This window comes from Periplaneta americana, chromosome 10, assembly GCF_040183065.1.
Source record: "Periplaneta americana isolate PAMFEO1 chromosome 10, P.americana_PAMFEO1_priV1, whole genome shotgun sequence".
Classification (NCBI taxonomy): domain Eukaryota; kingdom Metazoa; phylum Arthropoda; class Insecta; order Blattodea; family Blattidae; genus Periplaneta; species Periplaneta americana.
This window is the reverse complement of record NC_091126.1, coordinates 51,425,691-51,443,297: the sequence shown is the minus strand read 5'-3', so window position 1 is coordinate 51,443,297 and position 17,607 is coordinate 51,425,691. Positions and strand designations below refer to the sequence as shown.

The following is a 17,607-nucleotide window of genomic DNA, read 5'->3' as shown; positions in this document are numbered from 1 at the left end:
ATACATACATACATACATACATACATTCATACATACATACATACACCATTGCATTACATGTAATTAAATTTTCTTATGTTGTGGCCCATAACCGATTTGTTATAGAGCCCTGAAATTTTGGGTTACGCTTTATGCACTGTATTGTATTGTATTGTATAGATATGTCCTAATCCTGATGAGTGTCCATGCAACAAAAGTACAAGGCAATTTTCCAACATTGTCTAGAGAATAAATAGATTGGCGCGTGTATCACCTGCTACAATCGGAAAGACGTATAATGTAATTGGTTCGTCCGAATGTAAATGGACTAATGCAATATAAACGTACGCATGCGTCGTATAAAATCCTTTAAATCTATTCAAGAAAGGCACATGTCGTTGTAACTGCTTTGTTCTCGTTAGTAACGTAGTGACAAAAGGACTCGGCAAACATTTAGTAAGAGTGAGCACCTCGTCTTTTATATTTATTTCACTAGGTAAGTAGTAATTGATTCCTAATCCAATCATCACCCGCAACAATCATGGCAACAATAATGAACTTTAAAAGTAAAAAATGCTTACACGTATTATAAAATAAATATTTTTAATACACAATAGATAAAATAAACACGAGCTAAGACTAATTAAAGTTCCTTTAATTTATCTTTGTTAATTTTCAATGCATGGTTATCATTATAAAGCAAAAGAAATATGTCGGAATAAAAATAATAAAGAAAGGAATAAATAAAATTCCAGTGTTATGTATTTTATCTCTGCGTGTAAGTTTTGTTAACGTTGTGAATTTCTGATGCAAAATTGTTTTAATTGAAAAACTTTAATTTTCAGAAATTAACAATTACATTCAGGTAAAATCTTAATTACACAGGCTCCTGCATTATAAGTTTTGAACAATAAATTGCTGTCGTGAAATATATTTTTGAAATAGTGTCTATTGTTCTCTTGATTTTTTTGTTATTGAGGAGATATAAAACACGTGGTGGTGTGAATCATCAAGATCATAATCGCAATCTGTGGTGTTTCAGATCCAGTGTATTTCAGCAATTAGTCATTGTGAATTCATGTTTTCCACGCAGATATAGTTTTATGAATTTCATCAAGGAAAAGTGGTCTGAAAAAAAGTGCTTTGGTTTTGTATAAAATATTAATATTTTTCTGAGTAAAAATTAAGATCAATATTTTTTTTGGTATTACTTATCTTAAATTAAGTTAACGAGAGACATCTTCGCATTACTTTATAATTATATGCACAATAACCCCTCTATTCAAATAAGAAATTAATAGCGAAACATGAACAAGCTAGAATCTGAAAAAAAGTTTTTCACAGTTGGTTACTTCTCGAGTCGGGTCCCGTTTTTATTGCTTCAAAATGGGGTTAGTGTGTTTTGAATTTTAAAATTCTCTATAAATTCTGTTGTAGGCGGAATTTTGTAAAAATTCGAAGCTGACAAACTAAGAGCCTTGCAAGATTATAACAGTTCGCACGAACATGTGGACCGTATGCTGCCTGCCGTATTAACGCCATTTTCTCGTAATTGTAGAACACAAAGCAGAAAACAATGAGTTGCAGTATTTGTGTTCATTGTCTTACTTTCTTTTAAAAGTTTCCGGTAATTGTAATTACATTTATAAAATTATCTTAGCATGAAATTTATGATGCACATGAATAAATATTTCACTCAAAACAAATTTTCAGTATACTAATAAATTTGTATTTCATGAAATGGCAATTCCGCCAACGTAATAAGAATAAACACCCATCATCTCTATATTCAAATTTTACTGGTCGATATCCCGGAATTACAAAACAGATTATCATTGAAGGAGTCACCTTAAATTTATTTGCAGTATTATATGATCTACCTCTGTACTTGCTGTTATTAATGTCAGTATGCCAAATTTATTACAATTGTCCAGTGCGCAACTAAATTCTTAACCGAGTGAGTTGGGTCATGCGTATCGCATGGGACTCGCATTCGGGAGGTTCGTGGTTCGATTCCCGGACCGACCAATCGTCCGTGGTTTTCCACAGTAACTTAAACAAATGCTAGATTGGAATTTTCATTACGCGGTCCATTTTCCCTTCTCCTCCCGTGTAGAAAAATAATTTAGATTTTCATATCATATCATATCATTCATCTTTCTCATCTCATTCAACAGCCATTTTTAAATAAATAAATTATTATTAACTATTATTGTGCTAAACTATTACAGGACACTAACTCTTGGTTAACATTAATATTAAGGAATAACGAATAATAATAATAATAATAATAATAATAATAATAATAATAATAATAATAATAATACAATTATGTAATTAAAATAAACCAAAATATGAAGCAGTACACATTGTATAACAATGAAGCATTTATTTTTTATCATATTTTGACGGTGTAAGTGTTGCCTTTGACAATATACCTTATTCATTAAGAATCATATTGTAACAAAGTATTTAATAACATTAATTTTTCTTACACGCATGGATATAAAAGTCCTCCCTTAAACTTGCCTCAGTTTGAATTTTTCTGTTTTATTGGAATTATTATTATTATTATTATTATTATTATTATTATTATTATTATTATTATTATTATTATTATTACTAATACATTGTGGAAACCTATTAGATAATCCCTGTTGGTTAACATTATTATTAGGAAATAACCGATAATAATAACAGTAATATTAATAGTAGGCCTATTAGTATTAGTAGTAGTAATAATAATAATAATAATAATAATAATAATAATAATAATAATAATAATAATAATAATAATAATAATTACACATTGATAAAATAATGGAATTTAAAAGGAACAAATACGTGAAAACTTATACATTGTGTAATATTGAAAAATGTGTTTTAACATAAGTACAGTATTTCGATGGTGTAAGTTTTATCTTTAAGAATATATGGAATTCGTTAGAAGTAAAATAATAAGAAATAGCCTACGTACATATAGTATTGTCACTAATTCTCTTCTTATCAAATAACATAAAGCCGAAAATAATTTTTCTGCAGAATTCCTCCCACGTGAAGTCTTTTGCAAAATATCCTACCATTCATACCTAATAAGGACGTTGAGTTATTTTACTGATAAGATATAAACTTATTTATTTGAAACGTATGTTTATTGTACCGTATATTGCAATCTCTACTGAAAGGTGCAAATATTTGTGTGTACTGTATGTTCTTTAAACAGAGTAGTCATGTCTTCACTTCATTTGTGCTTATTTATCGTTGGCATTCTTGCCAGGGTTTCAGAGCTGGGAGGAGGATAGTAATAGTTTGATAGTATTGCAGTGGTGTAATGAGATTGAGAGAGAAGTCAAAGTTCTTTGAGAAAATCGTTCCCACTATCACTTTGTCCAATATAAATCTCACAATAACTACCAGAAATCGAAGTCACGTCACTTCGATAAGCAGCAATCTAATTATGAATGCATGCGTACATTCGGCAACAGTTTCAATTTATTTCGGATTTTTGTCCGAGCTGATCGACTACTAAGACATGACATCATATATTTATGTAAGTCAATATTACAATTAATCGATATTAATATCTCGTTCTGTTAATGCTATATCGTCCACCAAGACAGGCGACATCCATCCACGGTATATACGGTAATGTTTCTCTTCATCTTGTTTAATAAGTTATCCCTGTTGCTGAGAGTTTGCTATCATAAAAGCTATAGATTATAGATTAATGCGTTCTCGAAATATAATAACTTACTATTATAGGATTTTTGCTTTCCTTTATTGATATTAAAAAATACAATTGAGGAGAAGTGATTAAATAATTTTAGAGAAAATTAGAATGGTACTGTAATCAATGCTGAAAGGTACAGTGCCTGTTAGATTTATGAAACGTAACACTTCTCCTAAAATTATTTTGAATTTTGTTTTTTAATAAATATTCGCTCAGCGATATTCGAAACATAAAAAAAAAAGAAAATTACTGTATTCCCGTAATACCATGCTACTTCAGTGGATGGATTGTTATGAATATTGCTTCTTTCCTTTAGATGTCTGGCAGTTTAAAAATAGATTTACAGATAAAACTATTGACATCTTACGCCAACTACCTAACATCTGGTTGGAACGTAAGCGGAAGGTGTCTATTTTTTATACCAGAATCAAACATTGAGGCGGTATAAACATTGTCAGATTTACTCTCGAAATAGCCTGTCTGGACGTCTATTTATGTCATGTTGGTTTACGTCAAAAATTCGTTTGTATGTGAAAAAGTAGGACATCTCAACAGGGCTCCACCCCATAAAACAAGTCGTCTTTCTTTAATACTCTAGCAACAGCAAATATACTGTCTCACAATGAGCGATTGTGGTGTATTCAGAGAACAGTCTTCGCTGCCTTCAAAGCACGAGGGATTACGGAAGCAGAATATTGTTTAGGAAAACTCACTGTATACTGAATAAGTAATAGTTTTTTTTTTTTGTTCTTTCTTCCCCAGAGTCTTTGGCATTAGAATTAGAGTAGAAACTGAATTTCATGCTTTGATATTTTTCTTGATATTAAGTATAAAGAACAAATATTAGATTTTCGAGTTTTTCGTGGAAATACACGTTCGCAGCATATCCAAAGACTAAAAAGTGGTTTTGCTCATGCCGTCTATTTGTGTACAATGGTTTTCTGGGAACTTTGTGATGAATTTTGTTCAGATTTACTATGGATAAGTCTATTTATCCGGGAATTATGCACACTGACTACAGTGCACTAATTTTAGAAAACATGGGCTTTCATTTAAAAACAAATTGACAGGGAATTTAAGAAAATCAAGTGAAAAGTCTGTACTGTAGGCTATACGTGAAAAGTTTATAGGCCTACTAGAATTAAAGTAATAGGCCAAGGTACGTTTTTTAAATAATGTAGTGTATTCTATGTTATGTTAATGTACATACGCAACCCGATGGTGATGGTGATGATAAAGATGATGATAATGATGATGAGATGGAATGGGAGGAGAAACAAAAGTTTGAGAACGCACATCCTTTCAGAGGATTGCACAATGATCGAGAAGTGAAATGCGCGCTAAATTCAAATTTTCTACCATAAATTTAAACATAATTATTTATGCATTTCGTTTAATAAATATTTTTACATCTCTAACGTCGTTTTTACTATTATTTTTAGTATTCGAAACAAGGAACTTATAATGTGTACGATTTTTACACATATGAAAATAAAGTTTCTGATTTCGCCAATAAATTACAATTTTGAATTTCGAATTTCGGCCTTCGTTGATTACTTTAACCATAAAGTATAATTTATTCGGTGACTTTTTTTATTTATAACTTGCTATATAATTTTTGGGAATGGATTAATCTTACTCAGAATAGGGACCGGTGGCGCGTTTATGTGAGGGCGGCAATGAACCTCCGGGTTCTCTAAAAGTCATTTGTAAGTAAGTAATGTTTTAAATGTATATAGATGTACAAAATTTTTAGGATGAGTTGGGATCACATTTTTTGTGCCAAAATATTTCTGGAAACACGCTCAGTTCTGTCAATAGAGGAACTTTTGCGGAATTTGGTGTGTAGATGAATTTATCTGCAGCCCTGTAAGCGTCTGGATAACATCAATCGCCCGTCACTTCTCTTCATCACACAGTCTTATGTAGGATGTATTGATGAATGGGTCCGTTTTAGATAGGAGAAACGTTATTAATTTTGTCCAGCGAGATTTGCGTTTCAGATCACTGTGGATTGGGGCTTTGAGAAATAATCTATGTGAACTCCAAATCTATGGACATTTGTCTCACTTCGATTTTTATCGTTGCGCTGAAGGAGCTGAAGAGAATTTTGAAGGGGAAAAGCCGAAAATGGACGTAACCTAATATTACATGTGCTGAAAACATTATCCTATGCCATTGCAGGGGTCTTTACTGTTTATAATATTGGATACTCTAATCGTGGTTACCACTGTCGCTATTATCTCTGATGGCGATTTCCGAAAATGTATGTACACACTAGGCAACACTTCGTTCACTCTGGACAACTGCTGAATTACCATAGAGCAGCGTTTGTCAAAGTATGTTCCGGGGTTCCGTGAGCCCTATATGATTTTAAATGTTATTTTATACTTTTTTTACTTGGTTGTTTAACGACATTGTACCAACTACTAGGTTATTTTGCATTGATGGGATTGGTGATAGCAAAATAGTATTTGGCGAGCTGAGGCCGGGGATTCGCCATAGATTACCTGACATTCGCCTTACGGTTGGGAAAAACCTCGGAACAAATCCAACCAGGTAATCAGCCCAAGGGGGAATCGAACCCGCGCCCAAGCGCAACTCAGGATTGATAGGAAAGCGCCTTAGCTGACTGGGCTGTCCGATGGCTATTTTGTATTTCGTGGATACTATAAAAATATATAAATGTTACGAAAATATGAATCAATAATAACATGAAACTACCGATAATAATAATAATAATAATAATAATAATAATAATAATAATAATAATAATACAATGACACCTGTTCAAATCGGAACCTGAATAATCCGGAATCCTGTCTATTTCGGAACAATTTATTGGTCCTGGCGATATTCATATGTATTATGTGTAATTTTTCCTGAATAAAACGGAAACTGTCCAACACGGAAACGGAAACTGTCTGCTACTGTTCAAAACGGAAATAATATTTTGGACACACTACTTTAATGTAAACTATATTTTGAAATAGTATGTGCTTTCAAGTAATGTACGAAATACTAGTAGGTCACTAAAATAAAAACAAGTTTTCTTTGTAAAATTTTTGAGGGTGCGAGGGTGTGTTGGCCTGGTGGTCATGAATTTTATTACCCTATTGACTAGGCAGACGAGTCCCTTCAAAGATGTTCAATGCTTCACCCCTGTATACTGTCGTAGCTGGGTAGAACGCAAGTGTATTAGCGATTTCGTGATGAAAAAAAGTTGCGTAAAAATGTTGCACTATCATTAATTGATGAAGTAAAAGTTATCGAGGAAAATGAGAAACGAAGAGTATGGAAAATAATGTTGAAATTTATGAATGGAAAACTCAGATGTAACTTAACACTTTCAAAAATAAAGGCCATATCATGAGTGAGTGGCTTGCGGTCAATAATGGTGACATAAAAAGAAAGAGAAAACAACTGGTTACATAGAAATAAATGAACTGTTGTGGGAGTGGAATCTTCTTGCCCTTTCAAAGATCACGCAAATTTCTGGACCTATTCTGCAAAGAAAACCCTTGAAGTGGCAAAGAAATTAAATAATCCAGAATTCAAGGCTTCTAGGTTCCTAGTCCAATTAAATAATGTTCTGTGATATACAGTACAGTATTATATTATAGTGTTAGATATTAAATTTAGTGTAATTAATAAACTTTACAGTGTTTTAATGAGTGAGTTACGATACAATTTATACAGGGAATGAGATTTTCATCAAGATCATTCACCAATTAAATAAGTGACAGGAAGCTGATTTAATGTCAGTAGTGTTAAACGGAATACTTTGTAATTCCTACAATTTGCGGCATGCCATTTTGTTTTTCATTTATGCAAATGATAAAATATTCAATTTTAACTTCACACCTGAATAATACGGAAACCTGTCCACAACGGAAAAAAATTAGGACCATGTCACTTCCGTCTTGAATAGGTTTCACTGTAATAATAATAATAATAATAATAATAATAATAATAATAATAATAATAATAATAATAATAATAATAATAATGATAATAATAATAATAAAAATAATAATAATATTTCAATAATATGCGTAATAATAATATGTTTAATGAACATCTAAAGCGGAAAATAATATTTATCATTTTCATCGCTGGATTCTCTGCGTATATGTTCACTAAAACAAAATACCGAAAAGACAAAATGCAGAAGTACAGTAGAAATGAGACTACAACTTTCCGCCATAAAACCAGATTGCAGGCTTAAACAGCAAATATATTCGTCCCACTGAACAGAATTATTGAGCTACTAGCTTTCACTTGTCTGTTAATTATTAAATATTAATAAAATATTACAAGGATTCCGCAGTTACACTTTAGATTGAAAGGGGTATCGCGATGGAAAAAGTTTGAGAAACACTGCCATAGAGGAAGGAGTTTACGGATGTATACACATGACAACCGAAATCGCGATTAGGTCGATAATCTCGAGTAGAGACTGTAGTCTACCACTGGTATTAGGGTTTAGTTACAGGAATTGATGAGTAGAACATAATTTGTTTTGTGAGAGGGCGTATTATACATTCGCTTGTCCATGGCTGATCTTGCTCCATAGCTGACGAAAGGAATCCTAAAAAATCCGATTTGTTGAACGTAGGGTAGTAGGCACATGCGGTACCCAGGACCTCCCGCTCTCCCCCTCTGCGTCTCGCACCGCAAAGAAACAGCTCAGGAAGTGAGACACGCACAGTATCTGCCACATACGAGGGAGGAATGTCACAAGCACGATCAGCATCATGACTGAATAGCAGCAAGGCGTTTCGCCGAAGGTTTTAAAAGCCTGAGCAGACCGAGTTATACGAGGGGGGAGTCGCTATGCTCGCTAGGCACGTGAAGGAAAACCTTCGAATGATTGAATGAAGTGATGAGGTAATGAGATAATGAAGGAATGAACGAATTAACGAATGGGAGGAGAAACATTTAAAAGATCTGCAAAACGCGTTCTTGCAAGAGAAATTGGGACTGAGAAAATGCGTGAACATCCATAAACGTTTGTGTGCATTTTGACTAGCATATTTGACTATTTCACTTCCTAACTCGTTGATTTCTCCCTAAATGGGGATTAAACTCCCAAACTCCTCTTGTTAACGACCGTGACTTGTATCTGATCGAACCGTACAGTTTTTTTTATGAAATGAAATATCTTACTTTTTGCGATGTAAACTGATTTTATGTATAAGTTTATCTTCATATTAAATTTCATTTATGTATGTCTTCCGATTAATAATTCAAACATATGAACTGTAAACGCTAATGTCATTAACAAGGCAATTGAAACTAATTTTTAAACGTGTGAAAGGTATATTGAGAAAGTGAGTCATATTGTGGCGCTGGTTTTCTTTTAGTGAGATCTGGGAACTTTGAAACATAAACAAAGTTTGTTTGATTGGCTTGCTTTATTTATCTGCGGCAACACGAAATTGTTGTCGTTAACTTACTCCTCTTTTCTTTCTTTCAGCCAATGCTTTGGTAACACACTTTATTACAGTAGTCTGACAATAAACTTCGAAGTATTCGTCTCGAAAAAAAAAAGTGGGAAAGCTGGCAAATATATACAGTAAGTTATTGGTGCCAATTCAAGTAAAAACAATATAGTATTTCTCGATATTTCAACTTTAAGTTGACTGTTGAGAGATTGAGAAGATAAGAGAAAGGGATAAGCCTCCCTACATCCAACTTCTTTTAATAATATTCTCATCCCCCAAATGTCTTTTGTAATTAAAACCAGACTGCATGAAATTGAATTATTTTTAAGTTAATTTCTAATCCACGTTCTTGATGATTAGAGATTCGTTTTAAATAAGTATATATATTTTTTCTGAGCAGATATTTGCACAGAAAGTTTCATGGACAATTAAACTGGATTATACACATTTTGTGGGGCATAAAATGTGTATTTTAACGTTATCACCTTACTTAGATCACTGCTTATTTTTGTATAGCCTATGTTCCTCATTGTTGACTAATTCGCTTGTTTTTATAAACTTAATTTTTGTGTGTAATAGTATAACATTCATTTTATTACAGCACTGGCGACATATAACAATCACACCACGTGCATTAACGGAGTGTCGAAGTAAATTCCCTACAGTTGTAAAAATTATAATGTAACAATGCGGAATGTTTAAATCTTTCTTCATTCTTCGATTCCTGGCGTCTTCGGTGTCCAACGTTTACCATATTAACCATTGACCCGTGGTTGCCAGTTCAAACCCGATCGAGGACGGTGCATTTCGAAGGACAATAAAAACTGTCAGTATGGCTTCAGTTGCGTGAGGGAAGTGAAGGTGTGGTTCCCTTCTCGTAGATTTAGCGTAAATACATGAAACTTCTTCCTGATAGATTTCTCCAAGCAAAATTTGTCAATCATTTCCAGTCCACGTTGAACTTAGAAATTCAATATCTGCAGTTGAAAACAGCATTATATAAAATACTACCGCTACTACTACTTCCACTACTACTGCTACTGATACTACTACTAATTATACTTCTACTACTACTTCTATTACTGCTAGTACTGCTACTACTAATTATACTTCTGCTACTGCTATTGCTGCTACTACTAATTATACTTCTACTACTACTTCTACTGCTGCTACTACTAATTTTACTTCTACTATTACTACTTCTACTCTTGCTACTGCTATTACTAATAATTATACTTCTACTGCTATTACTACTAATTATACTTCTACTATTACTTCTACTAATGTTACTGCTACTACTACTAATTCTACTTCTACTACTACTAATTATACTTCTACTACTACTACTACTTCTACTACTACTAATTACTTCTACTACCACTATTACTTCTACTGCTGTTACCACTAATTATACTTCTACTACTAATATTTCTGCTACTACTAATTATATTTCTGCTACTACTACTTCTACTGCTACTACTACTTCTACTACTGCTACTGCTACTGCTACTGCTGCTATTGGTACTTCTACTACCGCTACTACTGATGCTACTTCTACTACAACTAATGCTATTTATACTCGTATTATTACTAATGCTATGCTGCTACTAATGATATTGTTACTTCTACTTATACTGCTACTATTACTAATACTAATACCAGTAGTAATACTACAAGGCCTACCCACCTTTCCTGAAACTTTTACCTCTGTCAGAATATAAAAACATACTCTTCTTAGTTTAGCGGCTACCGTACATCCATTTTTCATCCGCTACAGTATTTGTTTAAAATTATATTTTTACCCGTCTCATGTGATCCATTCCTACTACATGGCTCGATCATTCGTCTTCTCCCTTTTATATCGGTTACTAAATAGTAGGCCTATCTTTATATAACTTGAACAGTTCATCTTTTGTTAGTATTCTGCATACCCCCCTTGTTCCTTGGCAGACCCACGTGCTTTTATTTAATTTTTTTCTCTCTTGTGTACTTATCATTCTCTTACCCTTCTCTGAAATAATTCAGACTTCATATCTGTACAAAAAATATGTTCCAAATCCTTCTACAATTTTATGTTTACTTTGTTATTTATTATTCTGGCCTTAACATTTTGTTAAAATATAATGAATAGACTTCCTACAACTATTCTCGTGTTCATTTCTTCCCGTATTTCACGTTACCTCCTTTTCAATTAATTGCTTCCTATGTACTTAAACGTTCTGCCATCAAATACTAAATTAAATCTCAAACATTAAATCAAAAATGAACTCTCCCAGAATATTCATGTAATTTGTTTTATTGGTATTTAATATTAAAGCATCTTATTTGGCTTCATTTGAAACGGTTTAATTATATTATCATATGTCCGTAGAATTATTTATTTCTTATAAAGATAAGCCTTTCCTTATAAGATCTTCCATGTTTGTAATTTGTAAAAATGGGTTTCGTGAGAGAAGAAGCGAAAATCTTCTTCGACAATTTGGACAAGTGGAATGTTTCGCTACTCCGGGTACACCCCTGCCCCACAATAACATTTTCAACCCTGAAGAAGATCACGCTTGTCTCCTTCGCTTGCTGATCAAAAAATCTTGAGAGTTGAATAATCTCGCCTGTAAACCAGCATATAGCTACTATGTAATTTTGTGCTTAACAATTATCCAAAAAGAAGGTAAACTTGCGAATTCTAAATGAGACAGTAGAGCAAGTGGACAGCTTCAAATACTTGAAGGTGTACTATAAACAGTAACACGAGCTGCTGCCAGGATGTCAAAGGAGAACAGCAATGGCAAAGGAAGCTTTTTAATAGAAAAAGGAGAATCTTCTGTGGACCTCTAGAAAAAGAACTAAGGAAGAAACTAGTAAAGTGCTTTTCGTGGAGTGTTACATTGTATGGGGCAGAAACATGGACATTACGACGAAGTGAAGAGAAACGACTAGAATCATTTGAAATGTGGGTATTGAGAAGAATGAAGCATGTGAAATGGACAGACAGAATAAGATCTGATGCTGTGTTGGAAAGAGTCGGAGAAGAAAGAATGATGTTGAAACTGATCAGGAAGAGAGAAACGAATTGATTGGGTCATTGGCTGAGAAGAAACCGTCTACTGAAGGATGTATTGAAAGAAATGTTGAATGGGAGAAGAATTCGGGGCAGAAGGAAATATCAGATAGACGACATTAAGATATGGATCATATGCGGAGACTAAGAGAAAGGCAGAAAATAGGAGAGACTGGAGAATGCTGGGTTTGCATGAAAGACCTGTCCTTTTGCAGAACACTGTGAATGAATGAATTGTATAGAAGAAAATGAGGACTCTTTTACGTGATCCACTCGGCACAATTTTTGTACAATATGGATGATACTATTGAAGTAGGTCACTGTGACCCAGCACTATGAGGTTGTAGAGTTTGTGTGCAAAATCTCACCTAGCCTCAGTCTCAAACAACATCGGCTGACTATGCTAAGCTTCACTGTGTATCCAGGTTTCGAAACAAGACAACCTGGCAACCCCGTTCGTCTCTAGGCCAGCCTCCTGGGCCCTGTTTCATTAAGTTTACAGTTTTTATAATTTGCATAGTTTATTTGTAAATTGTAAACTCCTATTTCACAATCTGAGTTCGTGAAGTTGAATCTTACAATGAGAGGACAATTTTTACAAATGTTATTTTGCATACTTCACAAGTAGGCCTATCTTGTTTTACAATGAAAGAATGGTTTTACAAATGTGTAAATTTTATTTGTAAATCTAGCACATTTTCTACAATTGTGGTTAGGGGTGTGAAGTTTGGAAATGCAACAAATTAAGCATAAAGAAAATAAATAGATATTTATTAAATTTATTTAATGCGTAACTGAACACAATTAAGAGTTAAACTAGAACATTTGTAATGTTATTTAGCTGTTTATGTACTCAGATGAAGATACTTATATTGGTTATTTTACGACGCTTTGTCAACTAGTATGGTTATCTAGCGCCTGAATGAGAAGGTGATGGTACCAGAGAAATGAGTCCAGGCCAGCGCCGAAAGTTACCCAGTTTTTGCTCTTAATGGGTTGACGGAAAACCCCGGGAAAGAACCTCAACCAGGTAACGCCTCCGAAACAGGAGACGTAGGCCTACGTAATATCTTTCGGCCAATAACTAACAGCATATTCATATCACTGTACGAATATAATGAAAAGTTTGAAATAAGTCTTGGTACAATTAAAGTACTACTGCAAGACAGAAGACCTCATATCCAACATCCAACAGAGAGACGTGGAGTCTAACCTCAAAACATCAACTTTGTATATATATTGCTTTGCATTGATTGAGTACTGCATGTTCGTATCATGACGTTCATGGAGTTTCTAAGCCTTCATTATGCAGATATTCTTTTTCTCCCTTATCTCTAAAAAATAGAAATTTCGTTCTCATTAGTGAACTGGAAAGAAGCATGTTAAACATAAATCGTAGACAAATAAACTCTTTATTCTAATAATTCCAATCGAACAACCACATTACAGAACTCCAGCATTGCCAATATTGCAAGGTTTGTATACTTTTAAATGTTTCTTGACGATAGGCTATATTAATATCTTCTATTGTTGAAAAATTATTTAGCGATGTTATATAATCTATTTTAGAATAAAATATAAACATATCCATTGATGGTGGTAAAAATTCGACTTTATCTCTGCTTCTTTGCAATTTTTCGTAAACTGTCATCGGCGACATTGCATAATGAAAACTCCTATTTGTAAATTTCTTAAGCAGATTTTTTAAAGTTTCACAAATTTTAAAAATGAATAAGAATAGGGGAGACTCGTCCAATTTGCCAATATTTGTATTTTGACACAGTTTTTAGTTACATATTCTGAAATTAAATATTCCTCTGTTATGGAATGTGTTTAAACATTAAATCCCAATAAACCTCTGAAAGAAAATTCTACAAATCTAAATTACTTTACACATAACACACTAATAAATAACAAATGACATGTTTCCAGATTTGGTACTTCATCAGGATAAATTGGCAATAGTACCGGGGAAATTTGGCAATAGGATTAAAAAGTAAATTTTTCAAAATAAAACAGTGGTACAAGGTTTATAAGGCTTAATTTACTGGGACAAGAAGTCACTAAATACCATAAACACAAATTAAAAGCAAAAAAAAAAAAAAAAAAAGAATTGAATGGATTTTTCCGACCACTCTTATTAACTATATTGAAGGGTTGTCTTCTAATTTCTTTTGCCGATAGCCCAAACCCAAGTTCTTGCATTTTTATTATATATGTCACCAGTTTTTGATCTTCCTCAACGGTTAGAGCTATGGGTCTTCCTTTCTTGGGAATGGCAACGTCATCGGGTCCTGAGGATGCGTACAGAAACCTCTTTAAGTTGTTAAAGGGCACATTGTACTTGTTAGAAGCCTTATAAGTCGACGATCTATTTTTGAAAACACTCCCAACCGCAGCCCGCAAATCATCTTTGGAATATTTTTCAGAATAATGTCTTCGTTCCCTCGGCATATCTGCAACACACCACACACAGTGCTGCATTGAAGACTGTAAAAATTCCTCACACGTCCCTACTCTTAAATTTTACCATCGAGTACACATTCTTGTTCAAAGAGAGCAGCAATATATCACTATAAAGGAAAATGGCTAATTCACACTACCCTGGAGAACATTTTTTGCAAAGAAGAACATAAAACGAGCTAAGGCCTGATATGTTATTAACAGAAAATATTAATTATATAAATAGCTTACCTTATAATATGGAATCTCAGCTTTTGATATATAATGCACAAACATAAGTAGGTAATGAACAACACTTTCTTTCCGTCTTTGTATACACACGTCCACACAATCACCACGTTCACAGGGAGTATTCAACACTTCTTTCTGTTAGTAACAATATCTGCCACTATAATGCGCAGATTCGAATGAAACGAAAATTAAAAGTACAGTCAGATGTTGCACTCTATGAAGGTGTCATTGAACTTCTTAAAACTGTGGAGGAAATTTGGCAATAAAAGAAATACAAGAATATTGCCAAATTTCCCATATTGCTAAATTTGCCGAGTTTCCCCTACATTGTGAAGTATTTGTAATCTTTTATCTGTGATTTGTAAATAGTTAATTTATTTGTTAACTATGTGAAACAGAGTCCTGTCGCGTCCCCAGCCAGCAATCGGTGAATGTTATGGAATAGAGTTCGGATGGAATGCTGTTTCAGCTTAATTTAACATAGAAAACGGGAAACCCCAACTGTGACCTTGTCCGCCACAAGTTTTACTATGGGTGTTTCAATGAATAATCCACACCGCCTGCATGCAGTGCCATCTTAACGCATGGGCACGGTGGGCAGTTGCCCACGAGAGTAGGGGTCTCGTGCTGATTTGTACACATTCTTCTCCTTTCGTTCACATTGTTCTCCTTGTATTCCCCTTGTCGTTCTTTTCTTTCCTTTGTTCTTCTTGTCCTTCCCTTTTTCTTACTGTTTCCCTCTATAACTTCACGTATAGGCTACCCCTTGTTCTCCTTGTCTTCACCTTGTCCTTTTGTTCACCTTGTTTTTGTGTCCCTTTGTTCTCCTTCCATACTCTTCTTCCCATTGTATTGTACTTGTTCTCCTTGTCTTCCCCTTGTCCTCCTTGTCGTCCCTTTGCTCTATTTGCATTCCCTTTGCTCCCCTTATATTTCTCTTCTCATTTTGTTCCCAATGTTCTCCTTGTATTTCCATTACGCTCTTTGTCATCCCTTTGTTCTCCTTGTTTTCTCCTTGTTCTCCTTGTCTTTCCTTTGCTCTACTTGCATTTCCTTTGTTCCCCTTACATATATCTTCCCATTTTATTCCCAATGTTATCCTTTTATTTCCATTACGCTCTTTGTCATCCCTTTGTTCTCCTTGTTTTCTCCTAGTTATCCTTGTCGTTCCTTTCCTCTACTTGCATTTCCTTTGTTCCCCTTATATTTCTCTTCTCATTTTATTCCCAATGTTCTCCTTTTATTTCCATTATGCTCCTTTTCATCCCTTTGTTCTCCTTGTTTTCTCCTTATTCTCCTTGTCGTTCCTTTCCTCTACTTGCATTTCCTTTCTTCCCCTTACATTTATCTTCTCATTTTATTCCCAATGTTCTCCTTTTATTTCCATTATGCTCCTTGTCATCCCTTTGTTCTCCTTGTTTTCTCCTTGTTCTCCTTGTCGTTCCTTTGCTCTACTTGCATTCCCTTTGTACCCCTTACATTTATCTTCTCATTTTATTCCCAATGTTCTCCTTGTATTTCCATTATGCTCCTTGTCATCCCTTTGTTCTCCTTGTTTTCCCCTTGTTCTCCTTGCCGTTCCTTTCCTCTACTTGCATTTCCTTTGCTCCCCATACATTTATCTTCTCATTTTATTCCCAATGTTCTCATTGTATTTCCATTATGCTCCTTGTCATCCCGTTGTTCTCCTTGTTTTCCCCTTGTTCTCCTTGTCGTTCCTTTGCTCTACTTGCATTCCCTTTGTTCCCTTTATATTTCTCTTCTCATTTTATTCCCATGTTCTCCTTGTATTTCCACTATGCTCCTTGTCATCCCTTTGTTCCCCTTGTTCTCCTTGTCGTTCCTTTACTCTACTTGCATTCCCTTTGTTCCCCTTACATTTATCTTCTCATTTTATTCCCAATGTTCTCCTTTTAATTCCATTATGCTCCTTGTTATCCCTTTGTTCTCCTTGTTTTCCCCTTGTTCTCCTTGAGGTTCCTTTGCTCTACTTGCATTCCCTTTTTTCCTCTTATATTCCTCTTCTCATTTTATTCCCAATGTTCTCATTGTATTTCCATTAAGCTCCTTGTCATCCATTTGTTCTCCTTGTTTTCTCCTTGTTCTCCTTGTCGTTCCTTTGCTATACTTGCATTTCCTTTGTTCCCCTTACATTTATCTTCTCATTTTATTCCCAATGTTCTCATTGTATTTCCATTATGCTCCTTTTCATCCCTTTGTTCTCCTTGTTTTCCCCTTGTTCTCCTTGTCGTTCCTTTGGTCTAGTTGCATTTCCTTTGTTCCCCTTATATTTCTCTTCTCATTTTATTCCCAATGTTCTCATTGTATTTCCATTATGCTCCTTGTCATCCCTTTGTTCCCCTTGTTCTCCTTGTCGTTCCTTTGCTCTACTTGCATTCCCTTTCTTCCCCTTATATTTCTCTTCTCATTTTATTCCCAATGTTCTCCTTGTATTTCCATTATGCTCTTTGTCATCCCTTTGTTCTCCTTGTTTTCTCCTTGTTCTCCTTGTGGTTCCCTTGCTCTACTTGCATTCCCTTTGTTCCCCTTATATTTCTCTTCTCATTTTATTCCCAATGTTCTCCTTGTATTTCCATTATGCTCTTTGTCATCCCCTTGTTCTCCTTGTTTTCCTCTTGTTTTTTATTTTTTATGTTTTATTTAACGACGCTCGCAACTGCAGAGGTTATATCAGCGTC

General features: G+C 34.1%; 1 protein-coding gene across 3 annotated transcripts in view; it reads left to right on the top strand.

Moving 5' to 3' along the window:
- Nucleotides 1-321: 321 nt before the first annotated feature.
- The window catches only part of LOC138707674 (calphotin-like), a 34,652-nt gene continuing 17,366 nt past the window's right edge, over nt 322-17,607 (top strand). For 2 of the 3 annotated variants that reach the window (XM_069837457.1, XM_069837456.1), the window contains exon 1: nt 323-475. The gene's annotated coding sequence lies outside the window, so the exon portion shown is untranslated. Of the gene's footprint in view, nt 476-17,607 lie in introns of all 3 variants that reach the window. The other variant, XM_069837455.1, reaches the window with a different exon arrangement.